This window comes from Crinia signifera, chromosome 3 (assembly GCF_055691185.1).
Source record: "Crinia signifera chromosome 3, ASM5569118v1, whole genome shotgun sequence".
NCBI classification, from domain to species: domain Eukaryota; kingdom Metazoa; phylum Chordata; class Amphibia; order Anura; family Myobatrachidae; genus Crinia; species Crinia signifera.
The window spans coordinates 238,001,323-238,017,617 of NC_139219.1; the positions used below are offsets into that span (position 1 = coordinate 238,001,323).

General features: G+C 40.6%; 1 protein-coding gene across 2 annotated transcripts in view; it reads right to left on the bottom strand.

Moving 5' to 3' along the window:
* KCNMB2 (potassium calcium-activated channel subfamily M regulatory beta subunit 2) overlaps positions 1-14,488 on the bottom strand; it is a 521,316-nt gene extending 506,828 nt beyond the window's left edge. Inside the window, exon 1 of one of the 2 annotated variants that reach the window (XM_083177718.1) lies at positions 14,192-14,488. The gene's annotated coding sequence lies outside the window, so the exon portion shown is untranslated. Of the gene's footprint in view, positions 1-13,784; positions 14,045-14,191 lie in introns of those variants that run through there. The other variant, XM_083177719.1, reaches the window with a different exon arrangement.
* Between the last annotated feature and the right edge of the window lie 1,807 nt (positions 14,489-16,295).

The window sequence follows — 16,295 nt, forward strand, 5'->3', positions numbered from 1 at the left end:
GAGCGTCTCATACAGCATGAGCGTCTCCTATTGCATGAGCATCTCATACTATATTGTAAGCGTGCTCCGCTCAGCGAATGGCGGGGTACAGTATATCACTCCGCCGCTAGATTGGTGGAGCATTAGCCACCCAGCAGTGGTGGTTTGTATTGCATGGTGAGCATCCACGCCCCTTGGCGGATGAGAGCGCAAGGAGAAAAGAGGGTCGCCAAAATCTTTGTGCTGGTGGCAAGAATGATTGGCGCTCCATCTGTAATGGTATCATTTACAGCATATCGTGGTGGGGATGGAGCACAATGTATGTTATCTGCCTCTTCCCTTCGCTCTCAGATGTCCTATTATCAGGGCTATCCTGGAGAGAAGACATTCCATGTTGGTAAGAAAAATCAATAAGCCTAAAGTTAAAATTTTACATACAAAGCTGAGTATTAAGACAATCTAGTAGTCCATAAACCCTTTGAGTGCCAACATCTCTGTGAAATCTTTGCAAAATATCTGCTAAAAATGCCAACAAATCTGTGAGCAATATGCAAAATATCTGCTAAAAATGCCAGGGTTGCTCACATTTGTTATATAAATTCAATAAACAAATTTAGTGTAAAACAAGATTATATTTACTATATAAGGTAAACATTACAGGTCATTATGATGAATAAAAATGTTTGCTTGGCAATTTTCATACCAATTTTGACAAATATACTTAGCGCTCGAAGGGTTAAAGACCGAGCATAAAATCAATGTATCTCCTCTATATCCCTTCATGTTGTGTTTTAACAAAAGGCATGTAAAAAGCTCTCTACTGCCATAGACAGCACAGAGAACAGTTCTATAACTAAGTTCAGGGTCTAATCTCTACATTTCTTATATTCTAAACATGCCAATAAAAAGACTGCTAATGTGCTGAAACATTAATACCCCACTGTTGTAAAGTCACAATATTGCATTAGAATCTGTGGGGTCTAATTTTAGATTAAACTACTTGCAAATTCCTAGTTGGCTCAACCAGAGCAGGAATTTGCTAAATATTTCATAACAGTCTCGCCATATTATAAGACAGAATAAAACCAGACATAAAATATTTCAAATTGTTTTGAAAGCTAGATATTACAATTCTTTAATACATTCTTTACAGTAGATCAAGCAACAATGCCAGTTTCTTACACCACCATGGAGGTGGGAATACTCTTAGCTCTATTTGGTATTTTTTATGAGATACAGTGGTATCCTGGACTTATTTATTTAATTATTTAATAAATGTACATTCCAGATCCTATGTTACAGAAATGGGTCATGGGCTAATTGTTTTTGAAATTGTCTAAAATTTTATTATTTCAAAATGTCAAATAAAATTTTCAATGAGAACTTTACTCTTGAAATCTATGTGGTGTTATATTGTTATTGTATATAGGTTTGTTTATATTAAAAATTGGAAAAAAAAAATTTATTTAAAAAAATGATAGCACTATGTAGAATGTTTTTCATTTATATACAGTAAGTAAATACTAGCTTTAGCAGAATCATGAATCACAATATGGCGGGTTTTCAATCTGTGGAGATATTTCCCGACAGGAGAAATATCAGCATTCACCTATTCAATGCTGCCATTACCGATAGCATTGAAAGCTGTCAGATCCGACTTTTTTAAAAGTTGGATCTGTTTTATTGGAAACGGCTGCTGATTGTCATAATTTGCGGCCGTTTTCAAACAATCCACGGCTTTTTCTGACAATTTACAGGCTTTTCAACACTCAACATTCAGTGCATTGAATACCGACTGTCAAGGTTCTGTCGGAAGCTGTCAGAAACGGCCAGGATTTGGACTGTCGGGAGGCCCTGACAGTCACAATCCTGGATTCAATACCACCCTGGAATTAATTACAGAGAAGGGTAAGGGTTATACTGTAGTTAATTACTTTTTGAGGACCTGGGAAAATAAGCTCAAGATAATATCATTGAGAGATAATCTAAATTTATAGGCATTTAAATTACATATTACCGATACAATATATTACAAAACACATATTAGTAATCAAAATGTAATAATCCCATTTCAGTTGTTTAGCAGTCCATCACTTTATAGAGGATATCTAACAACATTTATGTAATAGATCAGTGGTAGCCAACTCCAGTCCTCGAGAGCTACCAACAGTTCACATCTCCAGACAACCTAGCTGCTGCAAAGGTGCACTCATTACTCGCTGACACATTTTAAAAGATTCACAAGTGGAGCTAATTACTTCACTTGTGATTCTGTGAGGAGATCTGGAAAACATTAACTGTTGGTAGCTATTGAGGACTGGAGTTGGCTACCCTAGTAATAGATACTTTCTGATTCCATAAATTCATACTGTAACCTTTGAGCTATGTATTCCCATACTGGAAGCAGTCTGATTAGAAGTTTGGGAATTTTCTGTGTTTAGCCCATTTAGATACTTGAATTTTTGGCTGAGACTTTGAGCTACTCACCCCAGTACTGAATACTTGCTACCAATGGTGTAAGTTCGTCCCAGATGCCCGGAGGCAAGATAAATATTGCTGCCCCCCCTCAACACACACATACACACCACCTTATATAAATAAATGTATGCATGTATGTATGTTATGAATATTATGTTTAGAATAAAGAGAGTGTGGCATCTATGGACCTGCTAGGAGGAGGAGACAGCCACAGTGATATAAATGGCTTTCAATTAACTGATTCAAACTCACAGTGGAGGAGAGGTGCCCCCTTGGGAGCAGGAGCCCGGCGGCAGATGACTCCATTGCCTCTGCCTGCTATTATTAAGCAGCTGCACATTTGTTTTTCTCTTCGTATGATTAGATTATTGGTCACATCGCTTTTCACTTTGTTTAGTTGTGTATGTCTTCTAAAATGAAAATTCTAATATTAGCTCCATTGATCAAATGCATCAACCAATAATGATTTTGTACCTGTCCACGCTAAAATATTAATCTGGCAATTCATGGCCTGATTTCTGGCCGATTTTGGTGGCCCATAAGCTGCATTGTGTGTGTTTCTGTGCACATTGTGAGGTATTTTGTTACAATTACGATCCGATGCGCGGTCTTTCGTGCATCTAGGAAACTGATAAGGAGTTAAAGGGAAATTGTGATCGTGGTCGTTCTGATGTATGGTCAGCTTTACAGCTCTTTTTTCATCTATCAATTAAGTCAATTTGATAGATGAAGATTGCTTTTGTGGTTACTTATAGCCTTCGAAACACAGAATCCTTATCTTGAAAGGTCCCTTGATCTCAGGAGTTCCCTGATGTCAATCTAGATAAACTGGAATTACTGTTGATGATGTGTACTGTCTTTTTCTTCAAAATTTGCATAGCAGATGCAGCAAAACACACATAAAAGTGTACTAGAGATGCTGGAATGTGACTCTAACCACACTAAAATGAGTTGTAAACACACAAAGTCACAGATACAGCACAGCGGAACTTAGAGAAAGCAGCAGACGTTACATCGTAATACTTCATATACAGATTCAATCTCATTTGCATACAGATGCAGAAATGTAGCATATCAAAGTGATCAGTGTAACCTAGCAGAGTACTTCCAATTGTTTTATACATGCTAATAAGATGCACATTTTAAATGAGAAATACATTTTAAGGAGATATTTAATGGTCTCCATTTAATTTGTATGGTTTTCATTATAGGAATAGTATACTCCAAGATTCCATTTGGTATATAAACTTTTATATTTAATAAGTATAATTAGTGTCTACTATAGAAGTTCAAATCATGCCAAAGATGTTTTCATTTTTAGAATTAATACATTCCATATTTCAAAATTGCACTCTGGCTTGGATATTACCTTAGTAATTTTTATACAAAGCTATTTACTGAGTATAAAAGGTAAAGACCATCCAATAGAGTGACTCTTAAGACACCTCTGAGTCAGTACTGCAGACACACCTCTTCTCTAGTTATAGTATGTTATGTTATCTACAGACTATTGGACCCTACACACATGTCAATGTGTGTAGGGCTTCCTAGCTATACTAGGTCAGCCTCTGCTTTAGCGCAGACAGCTCACATACAGCGCTGTGTGCTGAGGGAGCTGACCGTACCGGTGTTCTCCAGTGTAGATGCACGGGGGATGCGCATTGCTGTCGCTATAGCTCTGCATGCACACACCAATGTAGGGGCATTTTCTAAGCCACTTTGTCAAACTTAGCAAAGTCGCTTAGAAAATGCCTTAATATTGGCATGTGTGTAGGTGGTATATGACCTCTCTAATAGTTGGCCAAGCCTCTGTTGTGGCTGGTCACAGACCTTAAGTATATGTCCCTACTGCATTGCCCCAGTGTGCTCTTCATGCTCTAGTCTGGCACTAAATACAAATATATTTTTATTATTAATATCACAGCTTTAAATCTTTCCATAAAATTATTTCAAATCTGATTTAAAATAAAAATCGTAGGTAATTAAATAAACCCCTTGTCTGAGATAACCAGTGAGGCAAGAGGTTGTACACCACACTTAAGAGGGGGTAATGATAGTGATGCAGCACAAGGCGTTTGAATGCAGATACCTTCTACCACAATAGTGATCTGAGCTGCATCCTGGCGCAAAGCATCAGATTTCTCTTCAACCTTCGGGTGGCCATCACAGAAGCCAGGAAAATTAACTCAGGAGAGGATGCGGAAACACTACAAAGTGGCTTAAATAAACTGGAAAGGTGGAAAATGCAATTTAACGTTGAAAAATGTAAAGTAATTCATTATGGGAACAAAAATGAACAAGCTACTTATAGGCTAAATGGAGTTGTTATAGGGAATACTGCTGTAGAGAAGGGCTTGGGGGTCATCATAGATAAAAAATTTGGTAATAGTGCACACTGCTCAAGTGCAGCGGCAAAAGCAAACCGAACACTGGCATGCATTAACAGAAGAATGGATTCAAGGGATGCCAATGTTATAGTGCCTCTTTACAAGGCATTGGTGAGACCACACTTGGAGTATTGTGTTCAGTTCTGGTCACCGCAACTTAAAAAGGACATAAATGAAATGGAACAGATACAGAGAAGGGCAACTAAGCTAGTAAAAGGTCTTGAATCACTAGAATACAAAGATAGGTTAACCAGGCTGAATATGTTTTCACTGGAGAAACGGAGGTTGAGAGGTGATATGATTAGTATGTTCAAATACAGGATTGGGAATCATATGGAACTGGGAGATGATTTGTTCACTAGCAGGCCTATACTTAGGACATGTGGGCATGTACTGAGGCTCGAGGTAAAGAAATTTCATATTGAATTAAGAAGTGGATTCTTCACCATTAGAGCAGTAAAGTTCTGGAACTCATTGTTGGTGATTACAGCAACTACTTAATTAATTGAAATCAAAACTGGATGCATTTTTGTCCACTAAGGGAATCCTATAGATATTACTTACTCAAGTCAGTAGTTACAAGGTAGATAGGTTGAACTCGATGGACTAATGTCTTTTTTCGGCCTAATTACTATGTTACTATGTATGAATTTTCCAACATATAACAGTGATTCCAGACCTCTTCCCAGCCTGTAAATGGCATTGCCACACCTCCGCTTTCACAAACATTGACAGTTGCTGCTGTCCTGCTTCCGATGTATCAGGCCCTGTGCAGATCCAACCACACGTGACTGAGGGGTAGATTTATTAATAGTCCTTTATCGTTCCTTAAGGGCGCAGGTTCGCTTCACCACTTTATCGTGGTGAAGAGAACCTGTCGTCCGCCCGTATTTATTATTGTCTGGCCGCACGTTATGGGAGTGCGTTATCCCCTCCTGCCGGGGATACGCTCCCTCCCATAACGAATGACGCGCAGGCGTCCGGCGGCGTCTTCTGCGCATGCGCCGGATATCTTGGTATCGCGTTGGTATCCGGCGCATGCGCAGTTTACAAAGGCAGACGGGGGGAAGACAGTGGTGCGCACGCGTCAAGCTCGAGGCTGCGGCGTCGTCACTGCACCTTGTGGTAAATTTTCATCTGTGGCCCAATTTCTAGTTTATTTACCCTGTGAGTGCCGCAGCTGCACTGCTCTCAAGGCAGGAGTGGATGGATGCCTCATGTTGGAGGCTGCTTGTAGATTGTAGAGTGAAAAAAAAAAAAAAGGTCAGAAACGAAGTGAACAACGCCAGATCTGACTGGCGAAGCAGACAGCAGCGCTAAGCCGCCGGGAGGAGGATAGCGGCGAATCGTAAATGTAGTTTGACCGCTAAGCGCAGTACTTGTAATAGTACTTGCGCTATGTCCCCGCCCTCCCATCGCCGCTGTTAGGACACCGGCAACGCAGGTTTGATAGATTAGGAGATGCGCTATCCCCTGCTTCAGCGCACGGGGATAGCGCATTTACACATCAACGCCACTTCATAAATCTACCCCACAGCCTCAATGTGTCAGATGTAAATCTACTGCAGTACGGATGGTGTAATGGTTAGCATTACTGCCACACAGCACTGAGGTCATGGGTTTGATACCCACCATGGCTCTAACCAGTACTATTTTTCTGGAAAAATAGGTCCAGGAACTCCAGGTCTGCGGGTGGATCAATTAAATAAAAAAAACATATATAATAGAGAGAGGGAGGGAGAGAGAGATGTATATATTCTATTTAGAAACAAAGGCACTCACAGGTGACTTTAAAATAAAACTTATCTTATGAAAAGTACATTTTCAGTTCCTGATGATGTCATCTTTAATTAGAGGTTCAGGAACTGAGTTCCTGCTGGTTCCTACTGAAAAATAGCACTGGCTCTAACTGTGCGGAGTTTGTATATTCTTCCCGTACTTGCGTGGGTTTCCTCCGGGTACTCCGGTTTCCTCCCACATTATAAAAATATACTGGTAGGCTAATTGGCTCCCAACAAATTAACCTTAGAATATCTGTGTGTGTATATATATCTAGTTAGGGAATATAGATTATATATAGGGCAGTGAATGTTCTGTTCAACTATACTCTGTACAGCGCTGCAGAATAGGTGTGTGCTATATAATAAGAAACTGTTAATAAATAAATAGATACTGCTCTTCTTAGCAACAACAGACATTCCTGATCTGCTTTTCAACATGTATCGCATGGGGACTTGTAAAACTATTACAATGACATATGATGTCAGAAGTTTCTGATTGCAACTGCTTAAAACTCTGCAATAAAATCCACAAAGCAATCAATATTCTCTGAAACTATCTGAGAGCTGGTATGGCTGGTGAATCCACAAATTATATTTCGTCTGTGATAGTCTTGATAGTCTTTAGAATGATATGAGACAATGTGAAAGGATGAAATTACTAATATTATAAATAATCAACTAAACTTCTTATACATATAATGAAATCTTTGTAACAATAAACTTTTTTTTTTTTTTTTCTAGTATAGATAAATATAATAGTTTTATTTAAAACCCAATAAAAAAACCTCAAAATTGGATTTGATATGGTAGTTCTTAATGGTGACGCACAAGCCATAGATTCTTCTTTTATACTAGACACCCCTACTTCAACTCATAGGGGTATATTTAATGCCATGGATGAGCGGTGACAGCGAGCAGGGCTTCCTGCTCGCTGTCACCACTCACCCTGTCAGTATTCAACTCACCCCTCTCATTCGCCAATTCCCCCTTGCTCCGTTTTTTGAGTGAGGGGGATTCGGCGTATGCGACTGCACAAGCAGCAAGACTCGCGGCTAAATACAGCAGGTTCGCTGCATTAGCCACGGGTTTAGCTGTTTGGCTGTAGGATTCAGCTCTGAAGAAGGGGGTCAAATCCCGAAAGCTTAGCTTAGCTACACATCCATTTATTTTGATGTATTTTGCCTCCCGAGTGCCAATTATTTTGGAGTTTTGTATATGCTTTACTAGTGGGGCACCAGGGCCTGTTGCTTTATTCGCCATTTGAGTGCCGGCAGCTGAGAAATCATACAAGGCCCGTCTTTGGGGTGCAACTGGCCGCAACCAGTTTTATTCAGCAGAAAATTAAAATAAACAACAACAAAAAAAACCTTGCCTGTCCAGCACTAAACACAGGATATTCCTATCTATCTCTAAACAAAACACCAAGTTTTCCAGTCACTACTGGATGGCTTACTTGCATCAGAAAGCTTGTTCCTCTCACAGAGATTCTGCAGCCTCCCCAGGCAGTCTGCACACACTGATCAGTCCAGCAGCTCTACATGGGCATTGCACAGCTGCAAGTGCTGATTAGCCCTCTGTGAGGCCAAACACCTGAGCTGGGCCTTTACTCAGCTTTAACAAAAAAAGAAACATTCTCATGGAAGTTTTCCTGTTTCTAAAAGGTGTAAGACAAGAACCTGGGACAAATATACCTGCCCTCAAACACTAATACAGTGTTCTTTTCACATATTCCCCTCCCCTGTTTCGACCTAGGGGCCGGACCACTTGTACTCCCCAAACAGAAGATGCGGGGAAATGCATCTGCATTGGCCAATTGTGTACCTGGTATATGTTCAACCGTATACTTAAAATCTTGCAATGCTAGAAACCATCTAGTTACACAAGCATTCTGACCTCTGTTTACATACATCCATTTCAAAGGGGCGTGATCTGTCACTAGCCTGAACTGTCTTCCCAAGAGGTAATACCTCAAGGTATCTAATGCTCATTTAATGGCCAAAGTCTCCTTTTCACAAAGGCATACATTTTTTCATGCTCATTGAGTTTCCTACTCAAATAGATAATAGGGTGTTCATCCCCATCTCTGGTTTGGGACAGCACAGCCCCTATCCCTACCTCTGAGGCATCTGTCTGTACAACAAATTATTTGGAAAAATCTGGTGTTATCAGTACAGGTTGTGAACACAAAGACACTTTTAACGCTTGGAACACTTTTTCTCCATCAGAGTCCCATGTCACCATATTTGATTGCTTCCCTTTGGTAAGGTCTGACAACAGCACTGCTGTGGCTGCAAAATTAGGAATAAATCATCCATAGTACCCAGTTGTTCTAAAAAAAAGCCCTTATTGTTTTTTATTGACTGGACAAGGCCAGTTTTGAATAGCATCAATTTTGTTTAATTCAAGGCTTAATCAAACCTTTACCAATGGTGAAGCCCAAGTACTTAACCTCCTCTATTGCGAGGCAGCACTTTGGGTTAGCAGTAAACCCTGCTTCTCTGATTGAGATCGGTACTGCTTGTACTTTGACCAAATGGGACCCCCAGTCCGTACTGTGAATTACCACATCATCCAAATAGGCAGCTGCATAATTTATATGGTGCCTCAAAATTTATCCATCATCTGTTGAAAGGTTGCTGGAGCCCCATGCAACCCAAAGGGTAACATCTTATACTGGTATAGCCCCTCCGGAACCGAAAATGCTGTTTTTTTCTTTTGCACTATCAGTTAAAGGTATCTGCCAGTAACCTTTAGTCAGGTCCAATGTGGTAAGAAACCTAGCTGTTCTCAGCCTTTCTATAAGCCCATCCACACGGGACATGGGGTATGCGTCAAATTTGGACACCTCATTTACTACTGCCTGGCTTCGGGATGAGAACTATGGGACTGGACCACTCACTGCTGGATTCCTCTATGCCTCCAAGTTCTAACATGTTTTTAACTTCTGTAATGATTTTCATAAATGAAATGAGGTGTCCAAATTTGATGCATACCACATGTCCCGTGTGGATGAGCATGGAACCCTGACCCCTGGTGCCATGTTTTATTATGGTCGTTTGGTCAGGCAGCTCTGAAAATATCTCCCTATTTGGGATGAGAAATTCTTTAACCTGATTGTTCTGATAAGCTGACAATGTCTCCGACACCTTCAACGCAGGAAGCAACTGAGGCGAAGACACCAAAGAGCAAGGCAGATGGTCTCCAGAGGGATATCCTCCCAGACCTGGACTAAAGCATTCGCCAACTCCTGGACAGTCTGTGGTGCAATGTGGCATTGGTGGATGGAGTGAGACATGATGTCCCAGATGTGCTCAATTGGATTCAGGTCTGGGGAACAGGTGAACCAGTCCATAGCATCAATGCCTGACACACTCCAGCCACATGAAGTCTAGCATTGTCTTGCATTAGGAGGAACCCAGGGCCAACCGCACCAGCATATGGTCTCACAAGGGGTCTGAGGATCAGGGGGATTTCAGAGCAGGAAAATATGTGTGCAGAGTCTGCTGGGAAGTTGCAGTTTTGAGCTTGAAGGAGGATGTTTACAGTATATGCTCCTCTAGGATGGCATATTCAACAAGTCAACCATATTGGAGGAGAAAGTTCAAGTCGAGGGACCATAGTTGCTTTTTCTCACAAGGATGAAGAGTCAGGGATAGATGGGTGGGCTGTTTAATGTAAACAAAGTGTTTGAGAAGTCAGCATTTGAGCTTATACTACATTGTACCCCTCTTAAAAAAAGTTGTGAATCCCAGGATACAATTAGGCAAGGGAACAAGCTGAGGATTTTAGGTTGTTGCTACAGGAAAGTTTGTATACTGTGACTGTTTTACCTTACCATAAAAGTGATTAAAAGACCCCTGAAACCCATGAATTAAACACAAGGCCTGGAGGTTACATGAGGGACATTGTGGGACTGGATCCCAGGAGCTACTAGGGACGCTTGTGATCTAATGACCAACTGCTCATTTGTCTGCAATTTATTGTGGACCTTGGTGCCTGGTGAGAGTCTACCTTGTCACATGTCTTTTACTATTGTATATATCTTTTACTATTAAAAACTGTATTGCACCATATTCAGTTTTTTCTTTCCATGGCACATGTTGGATTGGAAGTTCCTGCTTATGGTGATGTTACCATTCCCCCAAAGGTGAATATTGTCTACTACATAAGTAGACTTATTTATTGGGTACAAGTCTCATCTACATAAATACCATATGCAAATTGTTATTTCATGTGACATATGAAAAATTGTGTTACACTATTGTGCTTGTTTTATTTTCTTTTTTGGGTAACCATATGAGAGTAAAGAAAATTAGTATATATGGTATATATCAGTGGTCGAAGTGGAAATTTTGAAGTGGGGGTATGGAAAAGTAAAGAGTGAATATAGTGCGCACCTTCGGACACCCCCCTGTCCATCAACGTCCCCTGCCAGACTGCCCCGTTGTACAGGGGTATTACAAAAGCACAATATGTGCTGCTGAGTGATCAGAGAGCATCCTGAGGGGGAAAAAAAACTTTTTTTTTTATCTTCAGATTAAAGTGGGGGTATGCCATACCCCCGTATACCGCCCCACTTCGACCACTGGTATATATGGTATACTTTTTGTCTACTTTGTGTTCTTTTGTTTGGAAAGGTGATCCATATTGTCCTGTATATCCCATAGGCGGCGACTAGCGCAAAGGTCAATCTATATTAAAATTCTTTCTTGTGTACAAGGCCTTATACAGATGTGCAAGCAACTTCAATAGTGTTGCAACTGAGCGATTATTAGTAAACTGAAGCATGCAGAAGACAAGGTACCTTTGCAATGCTGCTTGCACTGAGGAGTCAGTTGCAGTGATTGACAGGAAGAGACTGTTTGGGGAGAGGAATGGGGAGTGTCAGCAGATGCAGGAATGGGGAGTGTCAGCAGATAATAATTTTCAGGGCCTCTTTAGGTGTGTGACTCATACCTACAAAACACGGCGCCAGAGTGTTACAGCTCCTTCAGTCATTCTGTGTGGCCATGAAGGCACTCAGGGAGTCAAAGTTCCTCACATATTCATCACAGTTCTGATGGTCTGCACCATTGCTGAGAAGTTCTATCACTGAAAAGGATCCCTTCTTCATTGGCATTGTGATTGCATCAGTATCTATGCCATCATATGTATGTATGCCATCATACTGCTTCCATGCCATGATGGCATACATACATACATAAGGGCCGCTAGTTGCAATGCACTGCATTATTTATGTTCATTATTTCTGAGTGCTGCCTATGTATTTTGCTATTATTTTGTAGAGATATACATGTATATGGTCATTTCCAAACAACACGCATTCTCATAAGTTATCTTCCATAGAAATATGTAGTATTTCCATCTACTCATTAATATACTATGTGTCATAAAAACAATAGGTACAGTATGCAACATCCTAATTACTTATAAGCCTGTGAAGTAGTGCTGTGAATGGGCTCAAGTGCAACTGGTGCTGATCCTGCCCCTGGTCACTTGATGTCATGACACTGTATGCGTCATGTAACTACATCGAACAGACGGGGCAGGGCCACCAGCATCGGTAAGTGCAGCACAGACTGATTTGGATTGGATAGACTGAAGCAACGGTCACGGAGAAGTCCACAGAACCGAGCCTTTTGTGCATTGTGGCACCAGTCATACACCTCTACTTATGTCCTCTGCTGTGTGCTGCTGCTGATGAAAGAAAGGTATAAAAGAAGGTGTTTTGCCTGATCCAGTAATTCAGTGTATCTCATACCAACACAATTACCACGCCACCAGCCACAGGGGGTTATTCTAATTCATTCGGTCCTCCGTGCATTCACACGGAGGGCCGGTGTTGCGCGTCTGTGCATGCGCATTTCTGCGCATGTGCAGACGTAGGGTGCGTGCACCCACGGTATGCGGAGGGCAGAGAAGAGTGGGGGGGCGCCGGGCTGCCCCATTACCATATGGGAACGCTGGCCGTTACATGGGTGTTCCCATGAGAACACTGGGCATTCTCATGGTAATGAGCTGGTGTCGCGGGTGCGGGGGGCTGGCAGCTGACATCACCGGTTGTCAGCTGCCCGTCCATATCCGACCCAACGTGCACGCATATGGAAGTGACTTGAAAGTCACTTTTATATGCATGTACCTTCCACAACTTTCGTTGGTCGGTGAATTTGCAGCCTTGCGAATCAACCTGAATAATCCCCACAGATTCCTGTGGATCTCAGAATAGAAAGACTACACACAGATACTAAATGTATAATATAAAATATATAAATATAAAATATAAAAATACATATTAGAACAAATTTCTAAATGGAAATGTGCAGAACCCACTGACTAATATAATAGTGCCAATTACTTATTCTGTACATATCAATATTTTCATAGATACTAAAAACATTTCTCATAGGCACAAGCAGAAATATACAGTAAATTTAAATATAGTATATGAAAGTATTGTAACTGAAAGTAGGTACCTTGAGGATAAATCACAACCTTGCATTAAACTAATGACCATGTTTAACACCTCCAGACTCATAACACAGGATAAAGCTCACCTATAATATTCATTACTAGTCCTTTGAAGGGACACTCTCAAGCACTACGCAATGACGCTCAGACTCTCCATGACTTCTTGACATTCATTTTATAGGTCATTAACTTCATCTCTTTATTTTCATGAAACTAATAATATGCGTTAATATATCACATAGCCACAACAAAACTTATAATGTATCCAATTAACTTCTGTTTTGAGTATTCCATTTCATAATAATTATTTGCCTACAGCAAAAACTGAAATGAAAACAGAAGGACTCAGGGAAATTACTCATACTGAATAGTCCTTTGTTTACAATGTGAATATTTAACACGCTTCACTGACATTTTACATTCTGTCGCTGGTTAACCCTTATGTGACAAAGTGAACAGCAGACAGTTGGTAACTACAGACAGGTCATGTAGAATAAGTCAACATAATATATCCAAAAACTGCAAATAGGGTAAATACTTAATATAAGAATCATACAGCAAGGAAGAGATATACAGACATCATTTGTCTCCTTCATTATGTACAATGGATGACAACATGCAATATTTTCTTTGATGCATTTCTGATAATTAGCAAAAATCCCTCTTGCATATCGCCGGTAATGACACTTACACTGAGCATGCATCCCAGCAGCACCAGCGTCCTTATCTACAGGTTTCAGTGCTGGCAGTCGCTACCTTTCTGCTTCAGGATTCCCACTTTCACACAACACACCCCATCTTCGCTTCCAACACGCCAGCTGACACAGGAGATAAGCTGCAAGTGCTTTCTGTCTTATGACCTCTTTGCATCCTGTTTCATGGCAAATCTGAAATACTGTGATGCATCATCAACAGCCAGTTTGTCCTCAAGATGCTTCTGCCACAACACACAACCCAATCCTAATAGCATTATTTTATTAGAATGTCAACAGAGAGCTTTCTCACTGTTGCCTGTTAAGTTGCTTGCACAAGCCTTCCTCTCCTCTACCCAAAGCGTTAAGCAACAGATTCTATTGTGCTTGCATGCTATTCTCTTACCTGTGTGAAGATGTCACATCCTCTTCAAACACACAATGTTTAAGAGAGATCCAGCAAAATCCTCCAAACTGCCCCCAGCAGTAATATTGTTGTGTGCAGCGTTCATTAGCTCTTGTGTTCAAGCCTTTTTTTTAGAGCTTATTTAATGTCACAACCACAGCAAAGTCATTGCTTTATGCTCCTTGCTCAAGATGTCTGAAATAGTTTAGAAGGACAAAGGAGCATGCAAGACGTACTAGACATGACTAAAAACAAGTTATCATCTAAAGCACAGATAGGGTAGCACTGCTGTGTTCTAGTATGCTTGCTGGAATCTATAAGCCATTGACACACTGCTTATGATTTTAATAAATATTGTAGTGGGCTAAATGGTAAATATAGACCGGTATGTCAAATTCTGCAGTCCACATGGAATAATCCTTTCAAAAGTGGGTGTGAAAATATTTTTCAGTTCAGTGGAATCATATATATGGCACAAGGAAGTCTGAGTAATGAATATAGAACATGCACTGGCGTTCTGAGCTACAGTATTTCTGAGTGGATAGAATTAACAAACTTGAAGCAGATAAACTGGATAAACTGTGTGTCTCCCCCACTGAAAATACATTGGGGGTAATGTACTGTACTAAGATGTGTATTCTACTTCACATGTGATGTTGCTATGGGCAACCAATCAGAATCTACTTATTATTTATTTAGTACCCTCTAAATTCTAGACTTTAGAGGGTGCTAAATAAATAATAAGTAGATTCTGATTGGTTGCCCATAGCAACATCACATGTGAAGTAGAATACACATCTTAGTAAATTTCCCCCATTGTGTCTTCTGAGACATACAGGGCGGGATGTACTAAGGTAAAACGGGGTTTTACCGCATTTTCCTATGTACTATAACCCGTCCGCCCCGTCTTCGCCAGGCAGGGTATCGCCTATGGGCTTCTATCGCCGCCCGCCATCCGTGCACCCCCCTCCCATCCTCCTTTGATCTCCTCCTCCCCCAGCAGGTGTCACAGCCGGAAGGACATCCGGCTGCAGGGGGGAGGAGGAGACGCAGGGGGACACTGGCAGCCGCCGGGATGTGACGGAGACCCCCGCAGACCACATCACAGGTATCGCAGGGGTCTCCGTCACCTAGGGTGTCCAACTCATCCCTTTAATCCGGGACACATATTAAATACACATAAATTAAAACATTGATATTCATTCAAAGTTAATCAAATATTCAGAAAATAATATCAGTGCACATACTCAGCTGTAGAGCTGTTAAAAAAGAAGAAATATCGAATAAAATATGAATATACAAAACAATGTTGCTGCGTTTTTTTTGTGTATGGGTTATATTCCAAAAGTCACCTCAAATCCAGTTGCGTCCTGTCCTCTTGGGCCCAAAAAAGGTGGTCTCAAAGGGGATGGGTAAACAGTGGGATAAGATGGATCTACCACTGCATTACATCCCCTTTGACACCCATCCCCTTTGAGACCACCTTCTTTTTGGGCCCAAAAGAGGACAGGACGCAACTGGATTTGAGGTGACTTTTGGAATATAACCCATACACAAAAAAAACGCAGTAACATTTTTTGTATATTCATATTTTATTCGATATTTCTTCTTTTTTAACAGCTCTACAGCTGAGTATGTGTACTGATATTATTTTCGGAATATTTTATTAACTTTGAATAAATATCACTGTTTTAATTTATGTATAATTGAATATTATTGTTTAGTGCAACCACCCAACCTCATATTTTTTCTTGTAAGGGTGTGACGCCCCATTTTTTAGGTTGCAGCTTGGCAAAGCATGCCCTACTGGAGCCTTTTACGGATACCTAGGTATCTATTCCTTTCAGCCTGTATCATGGCAGTTAGCAGCTGATTGGTTAGTGGTTTATCACTTTCTATTTTATCACTTTTCAAGCTTAGTACATCTAGCCCTAGATAATCAAATTGAAATGTTTAAAAACATAACATTTATTATGTGATTTCAGTGTTATAATGTCCCATCTCATTGTTCAGAAACATATGTTTGGGCAAATTTCATCTGTTATACAAACACTCAGCCAGAGTACAGTGCTAAGCATTGCCACCTGCTGTTCTAGTGTACACT